The sequence below is a fragment of the Drosophila montana genome, unplaced genomic scaffold (genome assembly GCF_035044405.1).
Source record: "Drosophila montana isolate Dmon_TW-CO22-7 unplaced genomic scaffold, ASM3504440v1 contig_2081_1, whole genome shotgun sequence".
NCBI lineage: Eukaryota > Metazoa > Arthropoda > Insecta > Diptera > Drosophilidae > Drosophila > Drosophila montana.
In genome coordinates, this window is record NW_026996991.1 from 1,662,108 (window position 1) to 1,678,966 (window position 16,859).

At 42.3% G+C, this 16,859-nt stretch overlaps 1 protein-coding gene and 1 long non-coding RNA gene across 4 annotated transcripts in view; one reads left to right on the forward strand and one right to left on the reverse strand.

The window, feature by feature from the left end:
• The window catches only part of Prosap (prosap), a 73,859-nt gene that overhangs the window by 11,436 nt on the left and 45,564 nt on the right, over positions 1–16,859 (reverse strand). The gene's annotated exons all lie outside the window — the stretch shown is intronic.
• LOC135426689 (uncharacterized) lies at positions 11,389–12,260 on the forward strand. Its single transcript, XR_010435934.1, has 2 exons — positions 11,389–11,982; positions 12,084–12,260. It is a non-coding gene; the product is annotated as an uncharacterized LOC135426689 (long non-coding RNA).

A 16,859-nucleotide genomic window follows, 5' to 3' on the forward strand; every position in this document is an offset into this window, starting at 1 on the left:
TATGGAGCACGCCTCGGATAAAGAATTTATAACCTCGACAAGTTTCTATACTGCAAACAGAGTATTACGCAGTCGCTTGCGCCCGACTTTAACGTTCTTGCTTGCCTACCGTTGCCTTTAAGTGGCAATATCTTCTGGTAATTATACAAAAAAATGCTCTGGCACTAACAAGCAACACAGCCAACTTCCGTAACATTTTCCAACGCAATGGGAAAACTCTCCCTCCCTTTGCCACACCCTCTCTCTATATAGGTACTCATGTACATCATTCGCCCTGCAGTCTCAAGTGTGTAACTGGTGACATTGCCAGTGCATTAATTATGCAAAGTGCGTGCTATGTGCACACATGTGTCCAGAATTGGGTTCGGATTAGAAATTTGGGATCTGGCTAGGAGTGGAGAACGGACTGTTTCCCTTAGGCAAAGCCCATAATTCGTAATGTGACAAATGTGGCCGGTTATGTGGCATAGCAAGTGCTAGGAAGTGTGCTACTTAACAGATGTTGTGTAGTGTTGTAAAAGCTTTTAAAAAATGAGAAAACTTTTCATGGTTCCCTAGCCTTTTTCATAACCTCGAAGAGAATTCACTCTTTTCTTGAAAGAATTAAAATCAAGTAAAAGGTTGGGATATAGATGAAGTCTAATAAGACTATGTATAGTGTTGTATAAAGTTTTAAAGAAGCTAAAAATCAAATCCAAATTTTTTTTATACTTGCGGAGACTACAGACAGATAAGATGCCAATAGAACCAAGAAGCATTGAGTATTGGAATAAAGATGAGATATAGACTTAATCTTAATAATATACAAATTTGTTAGCCGTTGGCTCTTTCTGGTTTTTAGTTCTATCAAACACCCACATATCGTTTAAAGCTAATTCTGGCCAATAAACCTCCTATAAATATGTAATATGTAAAACTAGCCTCACGTAACTCGGCATACGTAAGAGTTATTTCCGGCTCTTAACTGCTGCTATGTAGCAACAAATCGTAGCTATGCAGCCCTGTCTGCAGAATTCGCCACCCTCGGCGCAAACATAAATTTCCAGCACACAAACTAAAACGCCCCCAAATGTCGGGCGCACCCTTCCACCCCTGCTCCTACACACATTAACTGTTGTGCGCCAAATGGGTTTTATGGCGCCCCTCGTTGTCGCTGCTTCTTCTTCTTCTCCTTTAACTTTGGGCAACTCCCCCATGACATGCAGCACATGCAAATTGCAGACACGTCTCGCCCCGGCCTAAAGCTGCCATCGGATTTGGATTATGTACTTCGACTTGGGGTTTCCCTGCAGGGGCTGTTTGCGGGCGCCCTGCTTAAAGTCAACTTGTTGGCGCAAATTGCATTTTTATGAGTTTTGATTTCGATTTTGCAATCCGCAAGGCACGGCTTACGGCTTGGCCCTGGCCCTGGCCCTGGCACTGGCACTGGCACTGGCCCAGGGAGCGAGACTAAAAAGTAATTTAGAATTTTTGCTCATTTTGTTGCGTTGTTGCAGCTCGTAAATTCCGCTGGCTGCAACGAAATCGGGGCACATGGAATATTCCGTATTTTTTTTATTCTTTATTATGCATTCGATGTATTTGGTGCTTTGGTGGAAAGGCCATAAATCAATGCAAAGTACCCTTAAAAAAAAAAAAAAAAAAAAAAGAAAGAAGTGACAAGCTGTGGCTGGCCGAAATTTGAATACTCTTACAGAGATGTCTTCTTCAATGCGTTACATGTAATATAGTCTGCTGGGGTATCTGTGTAAGAGTTTGTGCTGAGCACAAAGCTTAGGGATCGAGCCCCCGTGAACACAAAATATATATTTTATTATTTAAAATTAGAATAAATGCATTTGCATATATTTATATTTCTTCTAGCTGACAATAAATTGAAAGCAACATGCAAATGCAGCCAGCGGGGTGGGAAGTGGGCTTTGATTTGCCTCAGCTGTTTTTCTCAAGAGCGCCAAGAGTAAATGTCAATGCGATGCGCACTTGCAGCAAATAAGCGACTTCCTGTTCCAATAAGAAAAGGCAACGCACAATGGCAACAGCGACAATAACAGCAACAGCAACAGCATCAGCAGCAACAAAAGGCATTCATTGATAAATTGTCAAACAGTAGTTGTTGCCGGGGCTGTTGCAATTGTTTGCAAAGACGGACAGTTAGATGGATAGACAGGCAGACGGACGGACAGACAGTCGAACTGGCGGACAGACGGACAGACAGACGGCACGGTCAGCAGGTAAACATAAACACAGTGCCAGCAAAAAGTAAACAGCCAGCCAGTTGGCCAAGTCAGTTGCAATTGGGTCGCTACAATTGGCGGCCATCTGTTGCAGTTGCCGCTGCTGTTGCTGCTGCAGTTGCAGTTGCTGCAGTTGCTCGTAATCTCATTCTATTGCAGCAATTAGAGTCGCTGTTGCATTTGCCGTTGCCGTCGCCGTCTCGCGCCACGGGCTGTGTCTTGTGGCAGGCTTTACATTTATGGTCTCATTAGCGTCAGCATTTGCTTTGCTTTAGGTTTTCTTATTTATTTTTGTATTTTATTTTGTTTTGGCAGTCACATGCACAGTTTGACAGCCACAGCACATAGCTTAAACTTCGGTTTCATTTAGCTTACTGCACGGCCCGGCCACAAACACCCACTGGACAAAGGTATCGAATTACACGGCACGACCAAATGCCTTGACAAAGTCGACAAGGCCCCAACGGGAAGAGTCAACCAAATGATAACGGAAAAGATGTCGCCGCACAGTGGGCAAAAAGAGTTTACATGCTGGTTAATATTTTGAAAACGAACTGCTTTTAATATGCCCTAAGTGTGGGTTGGGTATACTTAAAAAAAGTTATATTATAACTTGTCTAAAATCGGTTTTAAATAAACGCCTCTCACGTAGAAACAACTTCACTATACAACAACTATATTAATATTATAAAAAAAAATCCTAGGACTGTCACGTGCGAGGCCTTGGAATGGCCCAACGAACATAGCTTTAAGGCTTAAAAACCTAATCGTTCAACCCGTTTGCTGTCTCATTTCTCAGTTCAGATTGTAAATTAACTCTTGTTTTAGCTAAGCCTTATTTCATCTTCTCTATAAATAAACTCTAACTCTGACTTCTCTCCATATTTATTTAACATTTCCGGTCACAAAAACTTCTACTGCGACCTTCCCTGCAAACTCACTTGTGCAAATTTGGCTATCAAAATGAAAAATTCCATCTTAAGTGTCAATAAATTAAAATTAATTTGTTAGTCAAGCAATAAACAAAAAATAAACCATCTGGTTTTAGGTCTGGGAAGGTCAATTAAAGTCTGATAAAATAGTAGAAAATGTTGAATATTTATTATTTATTATATTGAATGGCTGTCATGGGCGCATCATCTTCATCGTTGGGCCATAAACTGGCTATTATCTAATTATATAGTAGACTCTCTACACACTCTGATTATCATAATTCTGGGCAGAAATGCCTTTTGATGGCCAACTGTCATTGCCTGCCATTGTGGCAAACGGAGCCGAGGGCGCATTTAACGCTTCGCTCTGCAACATTTTGCGTCTGCTGCAACGTCTCAAGTTGCAACCCAAGCGGCTTCAACATCAATTTATGTAATCTGAACAATACACAGAACTGAACAGAACCGAATCGGGAGCAGGGGGAGCCGAGAGCGGCGGAATATGCCAGGCACATCATCTTATAAATTTTGCTCGTTGGCGAAGATGCCTGTGGTTAACCGCAAAGCGCAGACGGCAGGGGTCGGAGGGGGTCAAAGGGGCTGCAGAGCATCGGAGGCACTTTGAATTAGAGTAAGTTCTGTGGCCAAACAATGCGCAGGCGCAGCCAGAGCCACAGTCCAACAGAGTCCCCGAAACTAGAGCTGAGCGCGTGTCGTGTTGAGTACCAAATCAAATTACGTGTATGCAATAAAACCCAACACAAAAGTAAAGATGAACACACATTAAATAATTTGGTGCTAAATTTCTGCAGTATCCCATTTATACTTATTATAAATAAAAATGGATAGCCTGGTGAGCTGTCCGTTAAGAGAGCTTTCACTGTAATCCCAAAACTCGTGCAAACATCCAGCACGCGCCCATCTCTAGCTCAGACGCTCAGCCCAGCTACAGCTCGAGCTGGAGCTGCGTCCTCCCATGCTCTTTCCTGCATCCTCCATGTTCAGTTGTAGCTGTCGCGCCATAAAAACTGGTTTCGTTTTCGGTTTCGGCGCTTTGAGTTTAATTGAGTTTTGTTTTGTTGTTTTCTTTAGCTGTTGGCTGTTTGCTGTTTGCTTGGGCGCATTCTTGACCAGCTTTTGGCCAGAATTGAACTTGGGCTGCGGTGTGGGCGTGGCAGTGACAGTTGACACTCGCGTTGGGCTCGAACAGGGCTCTGAATTTTGTTGGTTTAATTTATGCGTGCATTGGCCTCGCGATTGCTGTCATTTCATTCGGCTTGATTGCAATTTTGGCAGCGGCAGCCACAGCAGCAGCAACAGCAGCTACAGTTGCAACAGTTGCCGCTGCAACTGCAACTTTTGCATCATCCGCCTTTAACTTGGGGTCAATGACGCGTTGCCGCCTGCAGAAGACAAGCAGCAGCCGCCTCAAAGCCCCACAGAACACTAGACAACACAACACAATGCAACAAAAACAACAACTTTACAAGCAAAGCAGCCGCCTGGCAGCAAGGATAGGCCTGGCCCAGGGCCTGCCCATGGTTCGCTCCTTGTTGTTTAAGGGGCAGGGCAGTCAGTTCTGTTCTGTTCTGTTCTGGGCTCAGTGCCTGTCTTTTTGCTTATCATAAAAAACTAGTTTCGTTGCGCTGCATTTCGTGTTGCAACATGCAACAGCATGCGGCATGCAGCATGCAGCTTGTCATGCCCACCTACAGCCAGCGCTGGGGCCAGGAGCATCTTCTTCGTCTTCTGATTGCCAGAAGAAAGTGTTGCAAGACGCTTTGACTAGTAAATTGGAGGCCGCTCTGCAGAGGCGCTGACTAAACATTTATCAGAGGAGCCCATAGGTGCATTGAACTCCCCATCCAGTAGAATGTGAACGTATGCATGTACACTCGCAGAAAGACACAAGTATTTTTCACTCAATTCAAATAAAAACGAGGTTAAAGCTGCTCAGTAAAAGTTTTGTTTACATAACTTTTATCAGCCCAGAAATTTCTAAATACAAGACTCGAGATATTTTGTAAGCTCTTTAAGAACATTTTACTTATTTTTATTTTTTCTTAAAACATATTTAAATCTCTGTCTGTCATACTCTCACTTGTATCTGTAGCCCTTTTTCTCTAAGTGTACCTAAGCAATTTATTTGCCCCCAGAGCTGTGGGCGTGCCCACCGCCCATTCGCCATTCATATTTTTACACTCGACTGCATTCAGACAAACATCTTCCCATCAGGTATGTCTCACTGCAGCTTGTCTACCTGCCTCCCTGCCTCCCTGAGTCGCTGTCTCGCTGTTTTGCTGTCGCCCTGGGCCAAAGGACATTGACAGCAGCCGTCGAAAGGTAAACTAAAAGTGCAGCAAGTAGTTGCCAAAGGATGCGGACAACATGACAGTCACATAGCCATCAGCCACGAGCCATGAGCCACGCGCTGTGAATGCAATTGCAGGTGACAGGCATTGCAATAAAACAGAAGAGAATGTCTCGGTAGAAAAAAAAAAAAGAGAGAGAGAGAGAGAGAGAGACAGCGAGAGAGAGGGAGGGCAACAATAGAGAAAGGCTTTAAGCTGAGCGGGTGCTAGATTGACAGACCTTTCAGATATTAACTGTTGATGCCTGACAAAGACATCGCCTTCCATCTCAAAGTAAATAAACATGACAGATGGGCTATCTAGAATTTTTTTTAATATACCCTTGCGTATATATTTGTTATATGTTTGTCAAACACAACTGTACTTACAAATACTTCATTTTCGGCCAATTGGGTACTTTACGACATAAAGCTGTAATATATTTGCAGATGAGAGGAGCTACATAAAGAGCCAATTGTCAAATTTGGTCAAGATATCTAAAGAAACAAAACTCAATTTTTGATCGATAGTAGAAGAGATGTATTCTTTCAACTCAACTGTTATTCCTCATCACAAATTTGTATACCTTATGGGGTCGGACACGTCTTCTTTAAAGCGTTACACATTTTATAACGTATACCAGCGGGTAACCCCGGCCTTGCCTGTGGCACGTGAGTTTGCAAGCGATCGAACGGTAAACAAAAAAGTTTCATACAATCGTTTTTTCGCGATTTTTCCACACATGCGGGTGGAATTTCCCAAAACTCTTAACGTGCACTTTCATTTCTTCTTCCTAGTTTCGACGGATGGTTAGCAGTTCGAGTCTATTTCAAGCCAAATGAAATGTGAACTACCTGCTACTTCCAGAGTTTTCACTGGGATTTTCCCTTCGTTGATATTCCAACAATATGTATTTTAGCTTCAAAGGTTAAACTAATGCGGCTCACCTAAACAAATTTCTAGCCTGCTTTCTCACATTAAGCATACCGAAAGCAGAAAAAATAAAATCAATATTTACACAGACACACAAGGAATGCTGCTGCAACAACAACAAGAACAACAACAACAACAAATTTACACATAAAACAAAAACACACATGTATAACGGTTATGATTGTTGACTCCGGCAATCTGCAAAGGGGAACAGAAGCTGGAACTGGAACTGAAACTGGAACCGGTATGTGAGCGCCGGAAAGTACGTTACAAATTTGTCTAGGCCTGCGACGATAACAATATAATAGTACAACAGCAACAACAGCAACAACAACAACAACAACAACAACAATAATAATAACAGCAACAGCAACAACAACGAAGAGACTACAACAGGCGACAAAAGCTGCCCATTCGGCTAAAGCCATGGTCTGAGGACAGGGCAGGGGAGTGGCAAAGGGATGTGAATGAATATCAAGATATGCGTCGTTGTTGTCGTGGGGTTAAAGTACCGTTGAAATGCTTTCAGCATTTTTCATATTCATAACACAGCGACAGAGAGGAGCTGCGCCTTGGGGGTAGGGGATAGGGTGGGACGCATTTCTAGCAAACAAACAGAAAATAAATAAAAGGCGTAAAGACGTAAAAGCAAGGTAGAAAAAAAAAACAGAAGCAAAACGCCGCCAGCAACTCAAGGGATGGTCACAAGCTGCAAGGGCTGGGCCCTCCCCAAAGTTACGGGTGCAATGGCATGTGCTTAAGCTAGGGGTGAGGCAGGGGAGAGTGAGGTGGGCTTGGAGCGTGCTGCGGTGCGGCTGGAAATACCTTTAGCCTGCTGCTACTCGCTGCTGCCCAGTGAAAGGCCGCTGCGACTTTCCCAGTCGGCTCTGTGGCCTGTTTCTATGTCAAAGTCATTGGCCAACGGTCAATGTGGAACAATGAAACGACACACACGACGCAACAGCAAAAGCAACAACAGGAAGGCAAGTGACCGACTAGGACTTACCCTGGATTTGTTCAAAAAGTCATATATTCTAGTTCTGTATAGTCTACATGATAATATAACTAGCAAATTTTGCTCTCTCCAGCTTGCATTATGTGAGGGAATCAAAAAACCTAGGTGGAACAAGATATTTACCAAATGGAGGACATCGAAATTAACTATAGTTTAGGGCTGCGTATGACATACAAAAAAAAAGTACTTTAAATTTAGTCTCTGAGATGGATGCATTTATAGAGGCAAACACATGGATGTCGCTAGATCCACTAACATGTGCTGCAGCCGTTTTCAATGTGTACAGGGTATTTGAAGAACATCAGCCGAAAGTCAAAGCACGCTCAGCATGTCCAACTGCTCATGACTCGCGCTAATCGATTTGATGCCAAACGTGCAACTGCAACAGTCGCAACGATTGGCCAATTCCTATTGCCACTTGGCCACATTGGTTCTGACCACTTGGCTTTCTAACGTCCAACGTTCTGCGTTTTGCTATTTATGTCAGCCGTGTGCCTGGCCACTTCAACTGCCAAACTGACCCGCCCCGCTGGCTATTCCCCTCTCTGCTGTTCTCCCACAGCAGCAGCCACCTTGTTGTCAACGCGACGATGATTTCTTTAGCAAACTTTTCCAATTGCTCGCCATGCACAAGCGAGCATTAGACATTAAATTAATTATGGCCAACCGTGAAAAACCATTTACCGACTTCTCTCTCTTTCTCTCTCTCTCTCTCACTTTCTGTTACGTACGCCCCCAACTGGAAAACTAACCACCCTCCAGCAGCCGCGCAAGCAGAAAATTAAACATTTCTCTTCTATTTTTATTTTTGTATGAAACAAAATGTTTTTGATTAGACTCCAGAAATGCGGAAATGAAAACCTGAAAACCTGAAGGAATGCAGGCAGAAAGACAAGAGGCTTAAGAGCTGAACTAAATAAATTAAACTCCCGAAATGGAAACTCCCGAGCTTTAAACTATATATTTCAAACTTATTGTGGACATTGACTGATTGAAATCTTTCTAATCCATTTTTGCCCTTTTGTATGCGATTGATTCTAGCATCATCGATTGCAGCTATTTGCTGGGTCAATCATTCAATTTGATTCAGTTGATGCAGTAAATGTTACTGTGTGTGATCAACTTGAGATTTAGTCTGATTAGACTCGCCACAAAAGCGCATTCCCCAATGACCCGTTTAGCTGGCAGTGCTGACCAATGAGGCACAAACAGACTGAAGTTCGTTAGCCGCTGGCATTGCCAGCCTTTCGCCTTGTAGATGCCACATACAAACTGGCTGTAAACAAACGAAACTTCCGTCTGGTTGCACTTCAACGCGCTTCACGCTGCACGCTGCAGGCGCTGACCCAAATAGCCAACTCGCTGCTCATAAAAAGCGCCCCGGGAAGCTACGAGCGAGCGGAGGCAGCAACAGGCAGCTCGATCAACTGTGGCAGCGGGCGAGGTGCAACAGAAAGCGACTGCACCAACGTGTCACCAGCAGGCAGCAATTAAGTGCCTGCAATTGCCATCGATGAGAAATCAAACCGAGCACCGACAAGCGCTAAGTTGCCCTTAAGTCGTTTCCCAGTCCCACCTCCAATCCACTCGACAGCGACCTCCCTCGAGGTGTCGAGTGGCAACCAGTTCCACTTGCAACACTCACGCAGTCCATCAACTTGGCCATCGACTGTCGCTTATTATGAGATTATAGACGAACACGCATTGCCAACAGCTATTATAAAAAAAAAAACGAACTCAAGATTGCGTATACGTCACGTGTGTCGCACTCAACGGCAATTACCCGAGTTGTTAAAGCGCCTGGGGAGCCGCCAGTGAATGGAAGGGTGCAAGGGGCAGTCATCGGAATGGAGTCGACTCGAGGCGGCGCCGAACAATGCGAAAATATGGAACACTCAACTCTGCAGTTTCAGGTGTGAAAAACAAAAACACTCGTAAATACAATCAAATTCGTGAAAATGGAAAAACGGAATGGGGAAAAAAACAAGCGGGCTCCAGTCGAGACTAGCAAATACCCTGTATCCAGCTTGAAGTTTGTGCAACAGATAACATGCGTGTATATTAAAAAATCAATTCAAGGCTGGAAATCGATATTTATCGATCTTAAGCTATTGGTAGGCTTTATCAAAAGGAGAGAATATTCACTCTATATTTCAGGCTTTTGATTCTTATAACTGTCTAAATCAACGGAGTCTGTTCCATATACTTGCCTAAATGCAACAAACTCATTACTTTTTTTTTTGTGCGCAGGGTATAAGGCATGTGGCATGTGGCATGTGGGGTCTGGTATGGGCTGGTGTTGCCGCTGCTGATAAAAGCCACCTGGCTGGCGTTGCCTTTTTATTGTACGCCTGCAATTTAAGACAAGTCAGTGGCAGGCTAACGTAGCCTAAACGAGCTGGTAGCTGCCTTTGCCAGCTGCTACTGAGTTCTCTTTCTTTTTTTCCTTCTGTCTTTCGGTTAGTTGAGTCCCAATTCACGCAGTCGCCTCAATTTGAATCTCTGCGCTGAGGCGAGCGCCACTTGGCCTGCTTCACTGGAGAATCGCAGAGAAATGCGCAATAGAGAAGGCGGTTGCTTGCCGAAAAAAATAGGAAAAAGAAAAGAAAATGTGGAAACAAATTCGCGTAGCGCAAATTTGTAGCACAGAACTTAACGGTAAATGTAAAAAGGGTGGCCGCAAAAGGTAAAAGCAACTTGGGATGCGAAATTTATGCGCGCTCAACAGTGGAGGCAGCTGCCAAGCCAAAGTTTTTCCAGCATTTTCTTCATCTGGTTGTTGTTGGTGTTGTTGCTGGTCAATGCTGTTAGAAAACTGACCGCAGCCATATTTGACAACGGCAACGGCAATGGAACGTGCTCAGCTCAGCTCAGCTCAACTAGGAAGCTAGCAGCTTGTCCGCCCGCCAGTGTCCATGGCCAATCTGAAATCCCGTTCTCAATCCCATTCCGATTCCCATTCCCGTGCCGGTTCCGCATTAAATCAATCTCCAGCGAATCGCAGTTTCAAGAACTTTTTTTTCTTTTTGTCCACCATCAATTGAAGCACTTTAAACGGGAGTGGAAAATGGCAAATGGCCCATTTGAGGTGCCCTTTTGGGTACGGAGAGGCGAGTGGGTCGTATTCTATAATTGCAACTGCAACTGCAACGAATCCATTAACAAGTGACAATAAAAAGCTTGGGAAGTACCAACTGAAAAGAATTGTTGAATACCCTACAGATATTGGAATATATATAGCTTATTTGGGATACATATTTGTACCACAGGAGATTCTTCCTATGGGTGACATATGATATTCTCCTTTTATGATGACCAAATAAGATGTCTTGTGAAACAAAACATACTCAATTTTTAAATGAAAGATATATATATATTATCTAGAGCTATGTCAAACTATTATTTTGATCCACAGTTCTTATGGGAAATCGATATAAGTGGCTAAATCGGGCAACTTCCACAAAACTACCAAATTTCCTTAAAGCGGAGAGACTGGAAACTGAGAGACATAGGATCATAGGACATATTTACTCGACTGTCAATATATATAACAATCACATATAAAGCATTTTTTTGAAGAGGTAAAAAGGTGCATTGGTAAGTAATTTTCTTTGTAAGTAGGATGTTTTTTTTAGAACCCACATTAGGAAATTAATATGGATCATGAAGCGTATGTCTTCTTCTATGTGTTAAAAATTTCTATGCAAAATTATTGTTCTTCTTTAAAGGCGTAAAAAGGTGCATTCTTGGTAAGCAGGAGGATTTTTAGAACCCATTGCAGGAATTTCTTGCGTAACAGCTCTGTAGATTAGTTAAGTGGCTTTGGCTATCAGCTGGCCATCGATGGCGCACAGCTGGCTTGGGGCCAAGTGTGGGGTCTGCTGCCACAAAAGCAAAATGAAAAAAGCAAATACACATACAATTTGGCAGGCCATGCACAAAATATCACAGCTCGTAAATCGACAGCACAGCTGAGGCCCCGCAACTCCCCCTACCGCACTGCCTTTGAGTAGTCAATGTGTCCTCTGTGCTGGTCCGGGGCGTTTTTTTGGGGCGTCGGCTGGCGCGCGAATTATGCCACCAAGCGGCAACAAATGAAATGAGCACCAAGACCAAACAAGAAGAAAAATCTGTGGATTGTTTTTCATGCATTGCTAAATTGGCCTGGCCTGAGCTTGTGATGCAGCCTTGCCGCCAGTTGCCATGTTGCAAGTTGCCAGTTGCCCCTTGCTCGGTGCCATGTTGCACGTGCGCCTTGCGCCTGGCTTCCAAACGGGTTTTGCGCTCTGGGCTTTGCGCGCACTTTAATTTGCCAAATGGCAGCAGCGGCAAAGATAACTAAAGCCGCGCTATGGAGACGGCAACTGGGACTAAGACCACGTCTACAACTGCGACTGTGCTGAAGGACATTTGGCGTCTGGGCAAATGAGCTAGAAAAATTGCGAAAATGCAGCCGCAACAAAGTAGAAAAACGCAGCACACAAATTGTGGCCATGCTTTGACTGTCAGGCCAAAAGGTAAGCACAAAATGCGCACACACAAAAAAAGCAGAACCAGGAAGAGTGCTCGACTAGCAGACACCCTGTATCACGTTATTTTTTAAACTTCTTTTCCTTAGCTCCACACACTATGAAATAATGCATTCGTTACTTATATCTGAATTCATGAATCGATCGTCTTGAGACTTTCATTGCTTAAAGATGCCATTTATATATGTTTTTATACTAACAATCAAGTATTTATGTATGTTCATTAAAGAACCTAACTTCAATATACCCTTTCTTACACATTTTAAGTATACACAGGGTATCGAAAAAAAGAGGCTAAAAGGAAAGGCATCTCAGCTAAATTGTAGCTAAGTATCTTTGGCTTGTTTAGCTGCCGGCTGAAAGTTGTTGTCGTTGCTGTCGTTGTTGCTGGATGCGCTTGTGCTAAAGTCAATTTTACAAGCAATGAACTCGAAAGATATCGCTGCAGCGATTCCCCTTCCGCTGCCCGCCAGCGCCGGCGGACAGTTTACTGGCGTCAAAGTTTTCTACTAGGGCCCCGCCACGCCCACTAAATTGCTAGCATATTTGCAACGCTAACAATAACAAGCAGAGCACAAGGGGCTTCAATTCGCAACACCCAAAGGGGACTTGCTTGGTGTCATTTGGTGCCTTGGCACAGCACTGAAATAGCTCGCGTTGGGAGAGAGAGAGAGATAGGGGCGCACCAGCAGAGAGCAAAGGAAATGGGGCTAAGAATTATTGCGTGTACTAGTGGGCACTAGTGGGGGGTCTTCCACCCGAACGTAAACAGTTATGGAGCCCCAGTACAGAACGATCTACTCCAGTCTGGAAATCTGTCTGTCTGTCTGTCGGTATGCCTGTCTCTGCTCAGTTCTCAATTCTCCGTATGCGTTCTTGGAGTGTTTGGCTGGCCCACGCCTTTTGACACTTTCTGGACACGCGATAGGCCTGAAATGTGCCGTTCCAATCATTGAATGTGCCATAAAACCGGGCACTCAACTCTGCACTGCGTGGGCTGAAGACGGCAAAAGTATTCACGAGTCTGATTCGATCGCGTCATGACTATGTACTCACAATCGCACTCAATTAGGCTAGAACACACACTCACACTTGCTGCGAATACTTGAATTAGCGTTGACGTCTCTTACCTGCAAGTAGAAGGAATGTCGTAAATAGAGATTAATGAAAATTATAGAGAATTCAAGGAATATAATAATTATATTATTAATTGTATTGGTAATTATAGGTGTAATAGCAGTATTAAGTATTATTACAACCAGACACTAATCAGGGACTCGAAGCGCGGTGACTGACTCACTTTACAGCTCATCTGTCGAGAAATGCGGATTTATAATAAACCCCATCTTATGCTAAGGCTTAACTCCTACTACTCTGTCAAAGTTAAATGATATTCATGATCTAGGTCATTGTTGATCCTCTAGTTACATTTAACATGTACGTTTGTCATCATTCACGCAAATACAATTTTAATGGGAGCATTGAAAAGCCTATTTAGTCCATCATAATGCTGGTTGGACATCAAAACATTTATTTATTATTAATATATCCGTTACTAGAGAGATCGCATAGACCCGCTGCAACATTCATTAGTTGTTGGCACCATTTATATATATTTGAGTATGTGTATATAAATTTTAAAACAAATTGACGCAGGCCAATGCATATAATCCACAGAATGTTTGCACACTAGCACACACAGATACACACGCACACACACACACACATCTGGTAACCGGAAATGCTTCATTGTTGTTGAACAGAAACAACAACAATAACAAGAACCGTAAACACGCCTGACAACGTTGGCGTCGGAAATTGAAAAGCAAACCGAAACCAACATCAAATTTAAATGGGAAAAAATTTGTGCAAAAAAAAGTAAAAAGAAGTGAAATAAATGTAAAACAAAATAAAAGTGCCATTAAAAATTTAGTTGGAGGGCAGCTCAAAGCAGCACACACATGTGCCAGTGTGTGTGTGTGTGTGTGAATTGAACTTGTGATGCTCAATTTACGCTCGCAGCTAAACAAACACACACTCACACCAGCACACACACACTCGAACGACTTTGGCGCGATTTAAAACGCCCGCAAACAGTTTGACAGCCACTGGGCTAGTTGGGCTTTGTTGTCTAAGCCAAAATAACAGCAATTATTTGCCATTGTGCCAACGGTAAATGCTCTGTTGTCTCTTTTTTGTGTGTGTGCTTTGACCCCGCCCCCTCACAGCCTACACTCTTTAATAGCTTTGGCTTGTTTTTTCCGCTTTTGCGCTTTTGTTAAAGCCAATTATTTAGCTTTATGCAACTTTCATTAAAAAAAGCGCTTTGACAATTGTATCGAGCCACAAAAAAACGGCGTTCAGAGTCAAGGTCATTTGCAGGGCTTGTGAGAGGTCAGCATACTCAAGCTGAACTCTAATGGATTAATAAATATATGTTAATTTATTTGCTGAACCGGATCAAATATTTTGTAATTTTATTACGTAATCAATAAACAGCTGAAATAAAAGAGAAGACCACAACAAAGCTCTGCTTTTGTCTAACCAAGTTATATTTGACTCAAATTAACACCTAGCTAAAATTTATGGGCGGATCCTAAAGTCATATTTAAGGCATAAACAGAATGTCACAAGTTTATCACAAGATCTTTCGTAACCACAACAATTTTTGCCCCGACTCGCAAAAACAGTCCAAAAATACATTTTTGTCTTTTCTTGGCCGTGGGGCTAATTGTAAATTGTGTTATTTTATTTTTTGGGGGGGCTGATACGAGATGACAGCCATAAAGAGAAGCTTTACATTTTTGTGCAGAACATGGCTGAAATATAATTTGCTCTGATAACAGGGCAGAAATCATGGAGGCCATCAAAAAAAAAAAAATCGGTTGTCAAATGCAAAACAACAATTACAAATGAGAAGTACAACTGTACAGAACTCGAGGATGAAGTACACTTAGATACCCTGTAAAGAGCTCTAAATGAGAGAGTCAAATAGTTATCATTTTATTGATAAAGATGAACTTATAAGAGCCTGGAATAGCTAATCTCCAGTAGCATATTGGAGCTTAAGTTTAAATTGAGATACATCTAACTAATCCTCCTCATGTCTTATTGCACATCTCACACCTCTACAGGGTATACAAAACACTGACAGCACTTGAACGTCCAGTGACAGTAGGAGGTGGACGTGCCAGACATCAGAGTCGCTCTCTCTCTTTCTCTCTCTCTTGGCATCAGGTCTGCTCCATTTGCAAAATCTCTTTGCATTTTAATTGAATTACAAACGGAGCAGGCTGACACCCAGGCGAAGGGGGCAATGGATAGCAGGAGGAGGAGGGCGGGTCCTGGTCGTGTGTATTGCCCCTGCCCATAAATTTTTTAACTGTTTGCTGTACTTGACACATTTCATAGTTGAAGTTGGAGTATGAGTTGGGAGTCGAGTGCAGTTCGCTGCAGTTCAGTGTGTGCCTCATAGACACTACATGGAGGAACACACACACATACACGCTCACAAGCACACACACACACAGTTACAAGCGCAACAATTTGCATAAATATTTACGTAGGTGTTCTTGCTCAGTTGTTCAGTTGTCGCGACGTTGAGAATTCAGGTAAATTAATATTAAACTTAAATTAACAACTAAATAAACAACAGAAGTAATAAACATATAAACAAGTGGGACGTAAAACGATTCGCAGCTGTAATAGCCTAACGGCAACATAATATAAGTTGTTTTCTTTATTTGTTTGTTTTGCTTCAATTACACTTAAAATAATCTTGAATATTTAATTTAAACATACTTTTGCCTGTTTTTCTCTTTTTAATTTTGATAAACAGGACTCAAACAGGTAACATAATAAAAATATTTAATGAAAGCTATTTTTATAAACTCCTAAAATTTCACCCTTAGCACTTATGTACTTATAACTATATGGTATATATATAATTGAAAAATAGCCGACACCAACCTTAAACCAAAAAGCCACCTGTTTCCCATTGTTGTCGTTGTTGTTGTTGTATTGTGGTTGCGTTCATGATGTCAATTACATTATATTTATTGTGGGTTCACATTGAACGTTAGGCAAAGGCCCGACGAAAGTGCAAGCGGCCATTTAATGTCATTAAGTATCGCATAGTGCCCACAAACAAGTATCAATATCGTAAGTATATACACATGTGTGTGTGTATACATTTGTGTGTATGTGAATTGAGTGTTCAGTTTGTTAAATTGTGACGTCATTTTTCAATCATATTTTCATCAGTTTTCATTTCGGATTTTCATTCAATTATAAATGGCGGGCAAGCGGGTCACCGTTTTATATCGAGCATTGCGCATACGCCGCGTTTACCAGGCAGCATTTCAGCCGTTGTTGTTGTTGTAGTGATTGTTATTAAATTAATTACGCATTTTTAAGAAGTTAAATGTGTTTTGCACGCGGTTCGTTATCCGAACGCAAAATGTTTTTTGTTTTTGCATTTAATTAAACGAGAAGTGCGAGCAGCAGCAGCAGCAGCAGCAGCAAAAAAATGTGCGTGAAAACAAAACATTTTAATTATTAATAAAAAGCAGCAAAATATAGTCTTGTTGTTGTTGCTGTCATGCTGGAAAGTCATGTTCTTTATTTTTTTGGATGGAATTATGTACGAAAATCCTGTGACATGTACATGTTTAGCATACAGATAAACAATATTCAAAATATCACGCATACGCCGAGGCTGACAATGCGAATGTCTTTACAACATGAACATGCTTTTATTGGGCTGCTTTATGAGTTTTATGTGGGTTGGTGGGACACATTTTATTTTCAGTATGCAAATTACATTTTCAGAACATGCTGTGAAAAGCGCGCATTTCAAAGGATTT